The 18,051-nt window shown below is 43.4% G+C and overlaps 1 protein-coding gene across 3 annotated transcripts in view; it reads right to left on the bottom strand.

The window, feature by feature from the left end:
* The window catches only part of NGF (nerve growth factor), a 48,668-nt gene extending 31,997 nt beyond the window's left edge, over positions 1 to 16,671 (bottom strand). For all 3 annotated transcript variants that reach the window (XM_084611303.1, XM_084611302.1, XM_084611304.1), the window contains exon 1: positions 16,536 to 16,671. The gene's annotated coding sequence lies outside the window, so the exon portion shown is untranslated. The remainder of the gene's footprint in view (positions 1 to 16,535) is intronic.
* Positions 16,672 to 18,051: the final 1,380 nt, after the last annotated feature.

The raw sequence follows: 18,051 nt of genomic DNA, 5'->3' as shown, positions 1-18,051 counted from the left end.
CCATACCCTCTTACTTTTGTTACAAGGATGTCCAAGCACCCTGAAAACATTAAATACTCATAACTTGCATGTGAAATAAGTAACTCATCTTATCCCCGTGCTGTATATTGGGGAAAATGAAGGTCTGTCTGCACTGCAGCCAAGAGACAGCCTCCCAGTTCTGGTAGACACTTGCACAAGCAGGGCTTGAGCTAGCCCTCTAACAATAGCAGTGTGGATGTTGCAGCTTGGACTGTCAAGCCTAGAGAGTCAGATGGGCTGGGATGCACAAGACACGACATCCACACTGCTATTAGTGTATCCTAAGTCCCACTAGCACAACTCTGTCTACCTGAGTGGGAAGCGCACTCCCAGCTGTTGCATGTCTTGAGGCACAGAAAAGTTAAGTGACTTCCAAGGGTGACAAGTACTATATGCTATAAAACAGAAGAATACTTTTTCTCCTCTTGTGTCTGTCTTTTCTGTGTAGAATATAAGCTCTTCAGGGCAGGGACCATCTCTCATTGTATTTGTAGCACCTAGTATAATGGGGCTCCAATCCCATTTGGGCCTCTAGGTGCTATTGTAATGTAAATAATACCACCTAATCAATGGGGCTCATCAGTGTCCTAAAAAGACCATTGTTAGGGAAGAGGGATGCTAAGTGTCTAGGCATTGCCAAGTGTGATGGCAATCTAAATCAGAAACAAATAGGAGCGAAGATGAAGCAAAATGAGGCCTGTATCAGATGAACTCAGATACGGTTGATTAGACTGTGTTTTGGGATCTTGATTCCATGCTGAGCAATGTGAAGTATCCATTATAGTTTCAAGAAAAAAATCCAGATTTGGCAAAGTACTTCTTCATCTTCCTTTTTAAATTCCCTGAATATTCTCTGTTTGCATCCAGAGGAGCACTTGGATTATCTTTTGTGATGCCAGCATTTCCAGCTGCATCATAATATACCAATAACCTTGCTGATGGATTACTAATATTTAGGAATGATTTCCCACTATGAGTTGCTGTACATAAAAATTAAGAATTAGATTAATATTTGCATAATGGTAACACTTACAGGCCCCTTGGTGCTAGGCATTGTACAAACATGCACCAAAAGGCAGCCCCGACCTCAAAGAATTTCCAGTCTAAATAGACAAGATAGACAAAGTGGGAGACAGGAAAGTATAGTTTATGCCCATTTTATAGAAGGGGAACTGAGGCCCAGAGAGTTTAAGCGACTTGCCCAAGTTCACAGAGTAAGTCTGTAGCAGAGACAGGCATTGAATCCAGGTCGGAGTCCTAATCCATATCTTAATCATAAAACTATTGTTCTCAGAGGAGACTTGCTGATGGGATCCCAATATCCTTCAATTCCTATGATATCCTTATAGGGATCAAACCTCAAACAGATACTGGCTCCATAAACTTTAACTCCAGTCCTCTTCTGTAAGAGTGACTACCAAATATGAATCCAAATATAGAGATTTCAGATAAACTCCTATTCCCTAATAGTGAGGAATGCCCAAAGAATCAGATATTGAAAGGAATACAGAAATTTGGCCTTGTAAGGGACAGAAAGAACAAAAAATGTCTGCATCTGAGAACTCTTAAAACCAGCCATGTTTTCTCAAATACTTGAGGTGTTGATCCTACCTAGGTACCTTGGGAAAGAGAATATTGCAAAGGGTATGTCTATACTAGCCGCCGGATCAGCAGGCAGCAATCGATCCGGCAGGGGTCAATTATCGCATCTAGTCTAGACACAATAAATCAACCCCCAAGCGCTCTCCTGTCAACTCCTGTACTCCACCGCCCTGAGAGGTGCAGGCAGTTGACTGGGGAGCGGCAGTGAGTAGGTCTAAGCAGTGGTGAGCTGGAGCCGGTTCGCACTAACCAGTTGTTAAATTTAGAAGCCGCTTTAGAACCGGTTGTTAAAGGGTTGGGAAAACTCCAGCCCGCGGGCCACATCTGGCCCGCAGGACTGTCCTGTCCGGCCCACCTGAGCTCCCGGTTGGGGAGGCTCCCCTTGAGAATCCCTTTTTACTCACCTGACGGCGCTCCAGGTCTTCAGATTCACTGAAGACCTGGAGCGACTGAAGGAACCAGTTCTTCAGATTTTGGCAGCTCATCACTGGGTCTAAGTACATCAACTTCAGCTACATTTATTCACGTAGCTGAAGGTGTGTAACTTAGATCCATTTACCCCCTCCCACTCCCCCCCAGTGTAGACCAGGTCAAAGACAGCAAATGTCTCATATCTAGACACACACTCCCTGTGACCAGGCTTTTTAAGATGCAATCTAAAAAACAGAGTAATGAGTATTTGCTGTCTTAGCAGTTTCTTCTCTTAATACACAAGAGCATTTACCCAAATGATTGCAGTTAATGCGAATAAGAGACCCTGTAATCTCAGCCAGAATGCTGTGACCTTTTCAACACAAAATACCAGCTTTACAGATGGCCAGAGTGGTAGAAGGGTAAATAATCTACTTTAAAATAGGGCCTTCCCTCCTAGGTAAGAATGGATGGTGTGTGCAACATAATTCTCTGAGCCCTGGTTTAAACTGCAGGGTTAGGTTGAATTTAGCCTCCTTAGGCCAATTTTAAAATGGATGTGTCCACGCAACCAACCCCGTTCTGTCGACTTAAAGGGCTCTTAAAATTGACTTCTGTACTCCTTCCCAGCGAGGGGAGTAGCGCTAAAATCAACCTTGGTGGGTCAAATTTGGGGTAGTGCGGACGCAAATCAACGGTATTGCACTCTGGGAGTGCTCCAATGTGACCGCTCTGGACAGCACTTCGAACTCTGATGCACTAGCCAGGTACACAGGGAAAACCCTGGGAACTTTTGAATTTAATTTCCTGTTTGGTCAGCGTGGCGAGCTCAGCAGCACAGGTGACTGTGCTGTCCCCCCAGAATCACAGATGAGCTCCAGCATGGACCGAAAGGGAGACACTGGATCTAATTGCTGTATGGGGAGAAGAATCTGTGCAGGAAGAACGCCGAGCAAAAAGAAGAAATGCAAATATATTTGCCAAAATCTCACAGGGCATGGTGGAGAAAGGCTACAACAGGGACACAGAGCAGTGCCTCATGAAAGTTAAGGAGCTCAGACAAGCCTGCCAAAAGACAAAGGAGGCAAACGGGCACTCCGAGTCAGACCCCCAAACATGCCACTTCTATGATCAGCTGCATGGCATTCTAGGGGGGACGCTACCACTACCCCACCACTGTCTGTGGACACCTGCAAGGGGGGAGTCTCACGCAACAGGGAGGAAGATTTTGTGGATGAGGCAGAGGAGGAGAATGCGCAGCAGGCAAGCGGTGAATCCGTTCTCCCTGGCAGCCAGGACCTTTTTATCACCTTGGAGCCAATACCTTCCGAAGGCGGGTTCCCCGACCCTGAAGCCAGAGAAGGCAGCTCTGGTGAGTGCACATTTGTAACTACAGTACAGGGTTTAAAAGCAATAGTGTTTAATGTTTGATTTGCCCTGAAGAATTGGGATGCATTCGCGGCCAGTACAGCTACTGGAAAAGTCTCTTCACATGTCTGGGGATGGAGTGGGGATCTTCCAGGGACATCTCCATGAAGCTCTCTTGGAGAAAGCCTTTGCAGAAGGTTTCTGGGGAGGGCTGCCTTATTTAGTCCTCCATGGTTGAACACTTTACCACGGCAAGCCAGTAGCAAGTATTCTGGAATCATTGCAGCACAAAGCATGGCAGCGAATGGTCCTGGGTTTTGGTCACATTCAAGCAACATTCAGTCTATATCTTTCTGTGTTAGCCTCAGGAGAGTGATATCATTCATGGTCACCGGGTTGAAATAGGGGAATTTTTGTAAGGGAACAGTAAAAGGACCCCGTTCATGCTGGGCTGTTTGCGCTTGGCTAAAAGGGATCATCCCAGAGAATAGCCACACGATGCAGTGGGGGGAGGTGTGTCCTGCACATCCACCCGAAAACCGCAGCCCCTCCTTCTAAATGTGAAACCCAACCCATTGCTTGCTATGGGAAAGGATGGCGCTGCAGTTTGAAACCATTCCCACATGTTATGCGTAAAAAGCCAACCCCACGTACCCCGTGCCTTACCATGGCTGTCTGGGAAACCGAATTCTGTTGCCCAGCTGTGTGTGATGTGTCACCATACCGGCAGGCGCGCAATATAAAAGGCAAAATGCAACCTTGTACCTAAAGCACATGTTCTGTCTGCTGTGAATTGCTTGAGTCACTGTGAAAGAGTATCCCTTTTGTTCTCAGAAATGTATCCTCTTAAATTTTACTCTCCCTTTTTATCTCTTCCCCTCCCCCCACCACCACGTGCAAATGTTTACACTTCCCCCTATCATCTCTGTCCCTGAGGTTATTGCAGATTAGAAGGCGAAAAAAACACACTCGCGATTACATGTTTTCCGAGCTCATGCAGTCCTCCTGCACTGATAATGCAAAGCTTAATGCATGGAGGCATTCAGTGTTAAAGGTCAGGAAAGCATTAAGTGAATACGAAGAGCAGAGGCAGGAGGCAATGCTGAGGCTAATGGGGGAGCAAACGGACATGATGTGTCTGGTGGAGCTGCAGGAAAGCCAACAGGAGCACAGACCCCCCCGCTGCATCCATTGTATATCCACCTGACCTCCTCCCCAAGTTCCATATCCTCCTCACCCAGACGCCCAAGAACACGGGGGTGGGGGAGAAGAGGGGGAGGCTCTGGGCACCCAGCCACTGCACTCCAGAGGACGGCCCAAGCGACAGAAGGCTGTCATTTAAACAGTTTGCTTTTTGTAGCCGCACTACAAATCAATGTGGCCTTGTCCTTCCCTCCTCCCCCACCCGAGCTACCTTGTCAGTTCTCTCTCCATTAATTAAAAAAAAAAAAAAAAAAAAAGAGAATGCATGGTTTCAAAACAATAGTTACTTTATTTCGAAGTGGGGAGGGAGGTTGGTTTGGTTACAGGGAATGAAAAGCAACCAAGGGGGGGTGGGTTTGCATCAAGGAGAAACACACAGAACAGTCACACCGTAGCCTGGCCAGTCATGACACTGGTTTTCAAAGCCTCTCTGATGTGCAGTGCACCTAGCTGTGCTCTTCTAATCGCCCTGGTGTCTGGCTGCTCAAAATGGGACGCCAGGCGATTTGCCTCAACCTCCCACCCCTCCATAAATGTCTCCCCCTTACTCTCATAGATATTATGGAGCGCACAGCAAGCAGCAATAACAATGGGACTGTTGGTTGCGCTGAGGTCTGACCTAGTCAGCAAACTGTACCAGCGAGCTTTTAAACATCCAAAAGCACATTCTACCACCATTCTGCACTTGCTCAGCCTATAGTTGAACTGCTCCTTACTACTGTCCAGGCTGCCTGTGTACGGCTTTATGAGCCATGGGAACAAGGGGTAGGCTGGGTCCCCAAGGATAACTATAGGCATTTCAACATCCCCAAAGGTAATTTTGTGGTCTAGGAAGTAGGTCCCTTCTTGCAGCTGCTCAAGCAGCCTGGAGTTCCTAAATATGCAAGCATCAGGCACCTTTCCCGGCCATTCTACATTGATGTCGGTGAAACGTCCCTTGTGATCCACCAGTGCTTGCAGAGAAGTACCCCTCGTGGTTTATGTACTGGTTGGCAAGGTGGTCCAGGGCCAAGATGGGGAATATGCATTCCATCTATCACCCCACCACAGTTAGGGAACCCCATTGCAGCAGAGACATCCACTATGACCTGCACATTTTCCCAGAGTCACTACCCTTGATAGCAGAATGTCAGTGATTGCATTGGCCACTTGGATCACAGCAGCTCCCACACTAGACTTGACTTGCCCACTCCAAATTGATTCCCAACCGACCGGTAGCAGTCGGGCGTTGCAAGCTTCCACAGGGCTATCTACTCGCTTCTCAACTGTCAGGGCAGCTCTCATCTTGGTATTCCTGCGCTTCAGGGTGGTGGGGGGAAAGCAACTCAGAATTCCAGGAAAGTGGCCTTACGCATGCAGAAGTTTCACAGCCACTGTGAATCATCCCATACTCACAACACTATGCGGTCCTACCAGTCAGTCTGTGCTTATTTGCCTGGCCCAGAATCAGCATTCCACTGTATCAACCAGCCCCACTGCCGCCATGATGTCCCAATTGCCACAGCCCGTGCTTTCAGGAATGTCTGTGTCCATGTCCTCATCAAAAGCCTCCTTGTGCTGGCGTCTCTTAGCCTGGTTCCACATATACTCCAGGATAATGCGCAAGGTGTTTACAATGCTCACAGCAGCAGCGGTGACGGTGAGCTGAACAGGCTCCATGCTTGCCGTGGTATGGCGTCTGTAGGAGAGCAGAGTTGCAGCAGCAGAAGCGGTGGATGACGACGGTTAGCAGATCTACTTCAGCATCTGCTGACAGCAGCACCCAGGACACAACAGCCGTGGAGATGGTGAGCTGAGCTGAGCGGACTCAATGCTTGCCGTGGTATGGCGTCTGCACGGAAAAAAGGCGCAAAACGATTGCCGTTGCTTTCACGGAGGGAGGGGTGACTAATGACATGTACCCAAAACCACCCACGGCAATGTTTTTGCCCCATCAGGCATTGGGAGCTTAACCCGGAATTCCAATGGGCGGTGAAGACTGCAAACTCAGAAATACAACACTGCATCAGTTGCGTTTAGAAGATTTTCTTCACATCCAAAATAACTGGAGACAAGTTTAATATCCAGAAATGTATGGCTCAGCCTGCTTCCCTACTGTTTACCTGGTAAAACTGCCCACTGATGGGTGGATTTTTTTTTTTTAAGCCTTGATATGTAGTTATCTCAGGGCAGGTCTATACTACGGGGTTGAGTCAACCCAAGATATGCAACTCCAGCTATGTGAATACCTGGGTTGATTAGAGAAACTCTCCTGTCGACTTACCTTATGATTCTCGTTCAGGTGGAGTACCGGAGTCAACGGGAGAGCGATCTGCGGTCAATTTAGCGGGTCTTCACTAGACCCGCTAAATTGACCCCCAGTGTATTGATCGCTGCAGCATCGATCCCCAGTAAGTGTAGACATACCCTCAGTATCAACTTTCAGACATCTGCATGATAGAAACTTAGTCCTTTTTGCTTCTGTAAAAATGTGAAGGGCCAAATTCATCCCTCCACTAAAGCCACCAGAATTGCATTGCTTACATCAGGGCTGCATTGAAAAGTGTTTAATCACTGATGGCTATGTTGTTTCATAGTTACAGGTTTGATTCTGGAAGGTGCTCAGCATTGGAGTCAATGGGACTCCTCATATGGTTAAAGTAAGCATGTGATTTGGGACCAAAGTGCTCAGCACCTTGCAGGAGCAATCCCCATCAGAAGTGATGACCAGATGAAGATGCATTATGCACAATTTCAGTTATCCTTGTAGTTACTAGAAATCTCTTTGAGATTAACTGGAGCCTAAATGTGGACTTGCTTTTTCATATTTCAGTGAACCAGCACTTGGCTACTTCCCATAATAAAGGGTAAATTTCAAAACAGAAAAGTGCTCACTTCTGAGCCAAAGCTGTTTAACCAGGAACAAAGATAACATGTAGCATGGGGTGGTTGGCAAGTCCACATGTGGAAGATTTCTGATGAACTCAATGCACTTCCTCTGTTTTTTATTTAGATTTCATATGGCTCTACTGAAAACAAAATAAAGAAAATGGATGAATGAGATCAACTCTGTTAAAATCAGGAAAAGTTCTGAGATACAATTACACACTCGATCACTTAGATGAAAAAACTGTGAAATGAATGAGTTGTAAAACATCGTTAAAATGTTTAGACTAGCATACCACGCTAGCTGACAGCCAGAAAAATACTCAGAGTAATAGGAAATCGTCAAAGAAATAATCCCCATCCCATTGACATTGGTAATCTACTTTCCTCTGTGTGACTAAAGACTGTCAAACAGTCTAATCTTCTTAGTTTTCCAAGCAGCCACCCTATAGAAGGGATCTCGAAGTAAGCATATCACAGCAACTTCAACACTGTAGCACCTCTCACAAATGTAGCAATTAAAAACAAATGACTAGCCACCAAAGTGAGAGTCATGATCACATTATTTCTGGAAAGGATTTGATATTTGAATCACATCTATGAATGTCATAGCTTTGAGGGTTGGCAAGTCTAAATTATCAAAAAAAAAAAAAAGCCAAAAATCACTTCACATGTGGGTGGACAATTTTTTCTCTTTATGTTTGAAACAGTTTCCACTGAAATGAGTGGGAGTTTTGCTACTTAATTCAGTGGGAGCAGGATCTGCTCTTTTATTGGCGCATTGTTATGATATACCACTGCAAGGGACATGAGATTTTGGAGATAGGATTATACATTTAAAAATGATCTTTTGGAAGAGCCCTTTTAGAATACATTCAGTGGACCAACTTCAGTTTTCAATTTTAGAAACTTCCTGAGCAAATCTATAACAGTATCAACTGAATCAGAAGTTGCAGGTACAGTACCACTTTACAATCAGTGGGTTCTTGGCCAGGAATGTCTGAATATCACCAGGAAGATAACTTTGGTGGTTGCCAATCCAAGGAGAATGCCTTAGGTTTGACAAGCTGCAGAGCCTGTATCATGCAACTTCTTAGGATTTTTATTGGAGACTGTAACCATAACACAATTTTTTCCCCAGAGGATTCCACTGAGAAATCTGGAAAGTGTAATCATGCAATACAACTGTTCCCAGTAATGGAGAATGTGATTTTGATAGGGGTTGATATGGCCTTCTGCCAATGGGAACCACTTTACAGTAACTCTTTGAGGCTTTATGGCAAGTGCAGGATCCTTGGAAAAAGAAGAAAGGATCTTTGCTAGGAGGTAAATATTTTTCTCCTCCGTGTTTGAGATGGAGTCCAAAGGGTTTCATACACTGAAGCAAGAGATTTAAAGTGATACTGCTGAAGCTTGATATGCTCACTCAGGCTTTTCAAACTATCTCGTACAAAAGTTTTGATCTGGGACTAGGACTTTGCTCCACCAAAATGTCATCCAGATTTAGAAATACAAAGGGCCCTGGTCTTGTTATGATAGCTTTAATTTTATAGGACCTGAAGAAGAGCTCTGTGTAAGCTCAAAAGCTTGTCTTCACCAACAGAAGTTGATCCAGTAAAAAGTATGACCTCTCACACCTTGTCTCTCCACTAAATTTGACCATTATCCAATGCACAGCAGTGACCTCGTATACAGCTTTCTATATAGTATAACATTCTGTGTATTGACTCTTGTGAATGGCTGAGCAGCACATTCATTATAAGCCCCTGTCTTCAGGTGCTTATAACTCTCGGAAAAACATAGCCTTTGGGCTCAAAAGTCTCATGCTTGATCTTAGAATAAAGGAGGCTTTTGTGTGCCTTGAGAGCTCAGTATAATTTTATTTGGCCTTTTATGCATTCTCAAAGTATGAAAAAAGTTCACATATTAAAAAAAAAATAATTCAGACACTTTTGAGGGGCTAAACTCTATTAACCACTTCAAATGCAGTTGTGCTTACTGAGGACTTTATTAAAGATCTACTGTTTAGACATTTAGGATCTGCTCCTTCTCACATTTTTACTTCATTAGTTATTCCTGATTTAAACAAGTGTAAGAGGAATGAATCATTCCCAATTAATGTTTAAGAGTCAAACCCTAAAGTTACATATACCACCCGTGTTGCTTGGCTTTGTCTTTAGGGAAGTTCAGAGGCAGAGGACTTCAGCTACAGGCACACATCAATGACTGCACAGCTGGAGCCATGAGACGTTGCAATAATGTCACTTTATGCACAACACATCATAACTTGGCCATACTTGTACATACCATAGAGTATAAAACATAAATTGTAATAGCAATATAAGATGCTATTTTATGCTTCCTGTAGGAAACATAACATTGGTATTTCCAGACTTTAATTGTACTTTTATCTGAGCTAGAGTTATTGAGATGCTTAGGTGCCACAAGTACTCCTTTTCTTTTTGCGAATACAGACTAACACGGCTGTTACTCTGAAACCTGAGATGCTATTTGTATTCACATAAATCTTTAGTCCTTTCCGGAACATTCCTGAGCTATTTGCCTCTATATGGGGTGGGGGGAGTATTAATTTAAAAGGAATGAAATATTTGCTTTTCAATATGAACTCGCTGTGTGACACTGTGGCCAAAAGGGCTAATGCTTGGGTGCTGTGATAGGGTGTACAAATCCCTCTCTGGGCCCAAAGGGGTCAATGGACAATACTGGATCCGGGTAGCCCTGACCCACCCCTCCAGGCCTGCAGAGCATGCTCCACCTGGAGAGAAACCTTAAAAAGGAAAAGACCGGGGCGGAGGACAGACTCCTGAACAAGCCTCACTGTGAGGAAGATGAGCCCAGCTGAGACTGAAGGTTTAGGTGTCTTCGTTTTTGCTATATTGGACTTATTTGTCTTGGTCTGGGAGTCTTTGGGGGAGACAGTTGGTAGCATGTGGGCAAACCAGAGTGACTGACACTGCTGCCTCTCAAAGGGCTCTGGGTCAGAGGTCAGTGGTTTGGGAGGGCCCTAGCCCCCTGTGATGGGGTGTTCAACCCACATCTGCCCTGAAGAGGTTAAGGTGGCCAGGTGGGCCAATTAAGTGCTTAGGCTGCACCTGGAGGAGGAGCTAGGGAGCAATGAGGACTAATTAAAGGAGGAAGCTCACCTGGACAGGAACAGGCAGGGCTGGTATAAAACTGGGTAGCTGAGGGCAGACTGGGAGGAGGCCTGGAGAATGTCTGAGGTGATGGAGAAAAGGGAGTTTGGCCTGCAGGGAACAGTGTACCTGGAGGTGGGTGGAGAAGGAGGCTGATAGAGGCAATGTACGAAATAGTCCAGGGAAACAACAACAGCAAAGCATGGGGCAAACCTTAGCTGCTGGTTGTAGGGTCCCTGGGCTGGAACCTGGAGAAAGGGGTGGACCTGGGTTCCCCTATCAGCCACTGAGGAAGTGGCACCATTGAGAAACAGTGAATTGAAAGACTGCTTGGGACAGCTGATACAGAGAGACATTGGTACACAACCGCATCCCCCCACCCGGAAGGGGAAAATTACAGTGACTAGGTGGGTGGGCCAAGGGAGCAGTTGAGGAGTGGGGTGGGGAGAGAGATGGAGTGAGCACCCACCGGAAGGGGTTTGAGACTGTCAGAGATAATCCCCAGCTGCGCCTAGAAGGAGGCACTTCAGTGGTGAGTAGAGCACCATGTGACACTCCCCTGCCAACTGCCCTTGTTGTGAGGGTGTAACCTCATTTCCACCCCACCTCCTGCTCTAGTAAGGAGAGAGTAAGAATGTTGAAAACCCTGAAATGAGGATAAGCCACTGAAGGCCCTTCCTGCTGGGATGCAAGAGAGTGGAAACCAAATGCACTGAGCACGAGGCCACCTGGCTCTGCTACAGATATAAAAAACAGAGAACTCTCAAGTAGGCACAGAGAGGTTATTTTACTTCTGTGTTTGGCACTGATGCAACTACTGCTGGAATATACTGTCTATTTTCTTGTCCACACTGTAAGAAGGATGTTAATACATTTGACAAGGGTTAAGAGAAAAGCCACGAGAATGATTCAAGGATTAGAAAACGTGTATAGTTGCGCTACAGGAACTCAATCTTAATTAGCTTCATAAAGAGACCATTAAGGGGTGTCTTGATCACAATCTATAAGCACCTTCCTGGGGAACAAATATTTAATAATGGGGGGGTCTTCAGTCTAACAGACAAAGGTATAACAAAATCCAAAGGCTGTAAGTTTAAGCTCGACAAATTTAGACTGGAAATAAGATGTACATTGTTAACAGTGAGTAATTAGCTCTTGGAATAATTTACCAAGGGTCTTGGTGGATTCTCGATCACTGGCTATATTTAAATCAAGATTAGATTTTTTTTTTTTTAAGAGATGCTGTAGTTCAAAAAAGGAATTACTTTGGGTAAGTTGTGTGGCCTCTGTTATACAGGAGGTCAGACTAGATGATCACAATGGTCCCTTCTGGCGTTAGAATCTATGAGCTTCAAGTGCTCTCGTACTCTGGTATTTCAGGAAGGAGTTAATTACAGTGCCCACTTAGCCTTGTCTGTTGTTCAGCATTTCATGCCTCTCATACCACTTCAGAATATTATTATTCTCCTCATGCTGAAGATCCCTTGTACCCAGAGCCCCATTATTTTCATTGCCTTTCTCTAGACTTTTATTTCAGCTGCATATATTCCAGCTGTGATGCAGTATTCACGGCAGAGTTGTATTGACTTTTCTATAATATTTCCTTGCTGTTATTTATCTCGTTTGTTTGTTGCACATTTGGCAGATGTCTGTCTTGAGCATCTTATGCTGACAGTGAAATTCTTCCTTCGACTTTACTTACAAAATTCATCACTATATACAGATAACCTTTTTTTTTTCCAGCATGCAGAACATTGCACGATTCCCCTGAATTACAGCTGCCCTCAAATTGACCTATTATATAGTTTTGTTGGGAGTTTTCTGCAGTTCTTTAGTCATAATCCTCCCTGCTCTTGAATAAATTTTTTTTTTTTATTCCCTGGTATGAATCTCTTTCTACAGTGAATAAATGAATGCACATTGCCTATATCATTCATTTTTCTTTGCCATTAGTCTTTAAATCAGTAATTCTCAAACTGGTGATCCCTTTCACATAGCAAGCCTCTGAGTGCGACACCCCCCCCCCCAAATTAAAAACACTTTTTAAATATATTGAACACCATTAGAAATGCTGGATGCAAAGTGGGGTTTGGGGTGGAAGCTAACAGCTCACGACCCCCAGTGTAATAACCTTGCAACCCCTGATGGACCCCAACCCCCAGTTTGAGAACTCCTGCTTTAAACAAACCAAATACAGTTGGTATAATCAATGAATTAACAGCCTGTATTAAAGTTTTTTTGTAAGTGAGCTTTGTTAAATACTTCGTGTAAATGAGACTCAGACCCTATGGCCTCTTTGCAGCACTTTGGCAGTGTAAAAGGATCTTAAATGTAATTTCCACCCATTTTATAGCCTCTCTTTGCTGTCATTATGGTGTAAACAAGCCTTTGTATAAATGAGAATAAGGCCCATGTGCTCTCAATGTGCATGCATAAATCATGCTAATAGGTTTTATGAAGTCATATCTAAAGCAGAAATGGTTCTGTAGTATTTGACTACATTATGATTCCTACTGTAAAAGTAATAAAGCATTGAGGCTTGATATAAATATATATTTTTAAAGGTATTTAAGTATCTAACTCCCATTGATTAAGGTTCCAAAAGTAGATTTTACTGACCTGTATTTTTATAGGAACTTGGGGAGAGGAGTTAGTTTAAAAGGTAGAGTTAAAACTTATGAATTTTTAGGGCACTTAACTTAGGAAAAATATTTTTCACAGCATGATTTGGCTCTTCTGTTCCTGTTGCAGTTCTTGTTGGAGTCCAAATCTTAGGTTTCTAATCGATGAACTGTCTTCTATGTAGAAAACACTTCAGTAGGTAGATCCCATCTCCTTCACAAGTCTCCTGAGTATTCTCTGGTTCATTGCCTTAGTTACTTCTTGCTGTTCTCTCCAGACGTGGTTGTAGTGGATGAATGCTTAGATTCTTATGGGTGGTCTACATTGCCTAAAGGAGTTCTTGTTCTTTCAGAAGGCCAGATTTTCAGATGGTATAAATTGGTGTATTCACACGAAAGTCACCCATTCAATCCAGCTGAGAATCTGGCCCACTATCTGCATGTGGATCAGGCTGGGTGTCAGTCCCCAGTTCCTTCAATCTCATTATAAGCAGAAAATCCAACAGGACACTGAGCCAGAGCTTTTACTCTGCTTCCATTTGGGGAATTAATTCCAGACCATTGCATCTTTTAATATTTAGCCTATAGTGAAGTGAACTATTTCCATTTCTAATGGTGACAGTTGAGGCAGCAGACTTTTCCCCGAAAGTGTGTGTTAGTGCTAAAATTACTCCTCAACACTGGATTGAACACAGTATTGCAAGACTTGCTGGAGGAAACTTAGAGAAACATCTCTTTTCCCTGGTTTTCAGAAGTGGAATATGTGTATAAGGGCTCCATTGTTCAACAGAGAGATATACACACACATAGATGTGCAAAGGAAGGACTGGTTAATACACGCACATAGATGTGCAGGGGAAGGACTGGTTAACAAACACCATTAGAGCTGTTCATTAATGAAATCTAGAGCAATTTCTACGTTTTATCAAATAAACCCATTACACTCATGGTGATGAGATGGCAATTGCCAGCAGAGGTCACCATTGTGTTAGATGGTTTGAAAGATCCTGGCTTCATTTGCTTTTGTAGGGCAGAGATTTTAATGACACTCAGCAATCTCTAATTCCTCCAATATTGGACTGATTTTATTGGTGGTGAGATTTAATTTCAGTCTTCTACTACAGATTGCCTACAGTACTTATACCTAAAATACAGAGTTGGTCCTCAAATAACTACACAACTGCATTACTGCCTTAAAAATACAAGTACTGGGGAATTATATACATGTCAGAATAGCCTTTATAATTTAAAATAGAAGAGGTGGTCAGAATGCAAGAAATGTTCATTAAAATATATTGGGATTTTCAAATGGTTTTTAACATTTTTATTTCTTTAAATAAACTCAAATTAAGAGTAAAAGGGAGCATCTTATACATGACCAAAGCAAGTGGAGTCATAAGTGAGCTTTTGGGATCTAATCTACCCATTAATACACGGCTGCAGCCTCCACTTTGCCTAGCTTCAGTTCCTACATGTGCCCCAGCCATCTCTCTTCTATATGCTCCTTAAAGGAAGGGCAGTTAGCATAACACTGACCTCCTAAAACATGTTCAGTTTTTCTGAACCCAAATTTTGATGCACATTTTAAAGCAAGTGGGTAACAATTGTAATGAATTAGTGTTGCGACTGTTTTTATTTAATACATGTGTCAGAATAAGCCATTGTGCTCTTTGGGTAACTCTTAACCGAAAGCCCAAGAACACAGCTCAGAAGAGGAATTCTTAAATTTTGGGTGAAGAAATTAACATTGCGTAGCTAACACGCAGAGAAAGTAATGAGCAATATAGTCATCACTATTTCCTCTGCTATTACATTGTGAAATAGATCCCTTTAGGGTGAGTTGTCTGCATTTCTCAAGTTGTTGAATAACTACTTCTACTTTGCATATACTCAACAGAAAAGTTACTGTCTTGCTGTAAGATCTCTCCAGATCCTTCTGAGATTTATCATAGAATGACTCACACATTTGAGGGCCAAATCCTGCTTCTCTTACTTATTTGGACAGTCCACTTAATCTGGCCATTGATCCCACTGTTGCAGTCCTCTTGAGAAAGTACCGACATCACAGCAACCTTGCAAGTTTGACACACACGACATCTCAGTTGACAGAATTGTTTTAATGGAACTTCTTTCTGTAATGTATGCAGCAACTCAGAACTGTAACCAATGTGCATATAGGCAGGACCCTCAGATGACTGTCTTGGGGTGCAGAGGAGAACTCATGTATTTTGTTTTAGCTTATATCAAAAAGTACCCAAGAGGCTCTACTGTGCTACACTTCAAGGCATGAAAACAGCCATGAATTATTTTTTCTAACTGTTACAGAGCAACTTCCAAGTTGTGGCAACTTGGAAAAACCAGCCTGACAAGCAAGCTTACTATTTTTTTCCCTAAAAGTTCTGGAGCATATAATAAGAATTTAAAGTGAAGGAAGAAACCCCCAAAGCACGCACAAACTTTGTCAAGTTACATTTTGTTCTGAACTCCCCAATTCTCTTTCTCTTTCCCTGACCGGGGTCCCCATCTCTGTCTCCCTGACTAGTGTCTCTCCTAGATAAAACAGCTTTATCATCAAATACAAATCAATAAACACTCAGTTTCATCCTGTCACAACAGGTCAGACAACAAGGAGTTTGCAAGCTTTTCCATGTGAAACTAGAGAATCTGTATCTCTGGTGACCTGCTGCTTCTGCCAATGTCTGATAGCCTTGAATCAATTCTGCTCAGCCTTACACCACAATTCAGCTCTGATAATGAACGTTTTCTGAACTAAGGTAGGATTGTTTGAGGAAAAATGTGGCTAATGTTAAATGAGCCTAATTCTCTGAAGTGAGCAGGGTAATGGTGATTTCTTAGAAGATTAACTGAGGTACCTGTGAACATTAAATTAGTCTGATTTACCTGGATGAAAACAGATGAGAGAGAATCCTTGTATTTTTCTAAGACTGGGGTGCTCTGTAAGGATGTGTCACAGGTTTTTGAACTTAGCCACAAACACTTATTGAAGCCTTCCAGATAAGCATGACGTCAAGCCTGTATTAGGTCCGTTTTAAGTCTCAACACACCAACTAAAATATGGGAAAAAATCTTAGGCTTTTTGCATAAATGTTACTTTCTAGTCACAGCCAGTACAATCCATCTTTCAAACACATCTGGACTGCCCCCATCCAGGAGGATGAGGTTCAGAGTATACCAAAACCATGTTTGCTAAGTATAAAAATCCCAAACTTCTACAACAACCACCGTGATTGCTTTGTGAAAGCCCTTTGATCAGAGTGTTGTCACTCACCTCTGAGCTGTACCCTGAACACCACTGGGAGATGGAATCCTAAGGGGTGCCCAAGCTGTTCGGTAGACTGTAGTATCCTAGTTTGTGGACACTTTCCCAAATCAGATGAGCCATTCACACACACACTCTGCTTCTCCAGCCTTATTCACTGCTCTGAGGGGTGAGAGCAGCACTGACTCATATGAGAGTCAAGCTCCGCCTGGGTCCTAGTGCCTGGAAACCAGAGCTGCATTGATTCAGGAAACCAGCCTTTGGCTCAGAGCCTAAATCCATGCAGAGATGCACAGATGTGCAGAGGAAGTTTCAAAGTGTATGCACAGACTCTGTAGGAATATGCACAATAAATATTAAGCAAGGCCAGGGACCCCCCACTGCATAAATCCAATACTTTATTCTCAGCCACAGTCAGTGATTTTAAAATGTATGTTAGCTTCTGGTCTGCATCTTCGTTCCTGCCTCCTGCACTATACACTGATCTTGGTCTTAAAGGAGCTGCATGTGTGTAGAGGGACCATCCAAGCTCCCTGTGGGATGGGTCCTCATAGTAATGGCTCACAGTGACCCTCCTCACAGCATTCTGCTGTACAAAAGCCAAGATTACATCGCACAATAAAGGGAGTTACAGGGAAGCTTCTCTTAATTCTTTGTGTGCAGGAAGATTAAATGCATTGAGAAATTAATAGTGTCTCAGGCACTAAGGATTTTGTCACCAGCGTCTGGGAGTGATATTGAGAAATACAAAGAAGAAAGGCAAGAGGAACTCTGGAAAATCTTGTTGAAGAGCTATAGACAGACCCCAGAAAAAATCAACCCACTCAAAGAATCTTTTAACAAATCTCTGGTTTGGCCACTTTGGACTTCAGTTACCATTCTGCTGCATGGCACGGGCCTTGGAGCTTCCCAGAGACAGGAGGGATAGAAATTAGATGTTCCTCCTCCAACATATTGTCCCCTACCATGTGGCTGCTACACATTTTAGTAGTATAGGAATTATCACACGTTTTAGCACTTCTAATTCCATTCAGCAGATAGCAGTGGTGTGAGGAGAGGCATGCTGTTTCTTTAAATCCATCTCAGGAAACCGTATATGCAAGAGGGAGATGGGGAAGATTCTAGATAGAAGCTGTACAGTGAAACAGAGGGTATGTCTATACTCTGGAGATTAGTTATATTGCATAGTTATGCCATTATTTGTAATGAAGATGCAGCCTGCAGTGCGAGAAAGTGTTTGTTTTTTCTGAACAGCACCTCCCCAAACAAAGTTAGTTTTCTCGATGGAAGCCCTCTTCTGTCAACATATGTTTTTTTCCTAAAAGAAAAGTGATTTCCCACACAAGGTACTCACCACAGGTGAAATGCTCAAGTCATCATTGAGTCTGCATTCAGGTGGACTGCCATCTGATTCAGTGGGAGTTTTGCCTGGAGATGGCTGTTAGGATTTGGCCTCGTGTTCATATTTCACTATAGAAGTGTGAGGCTATTCTTGTGGTGAAAATTTGTATTGCTCAGCTAGAAA

This window comes from Lepidochelys olivacea (genome assembly GCF_965140295.1).
Source record: "Lepidochelys olivacea isolate rLepOli2 genome assembly, chromosome: 21".
NCBI classification, from domain to species: Eukaryota; Metazoa; Chordata; order Testudines; family Cheloniidae; genus Lepidochelys; species Lepidochelys olivacea.
Note: the sequence above shows the minus strand (reverse complement) of the source record. Positions and strands in the feature narration are given on the sequence as shown.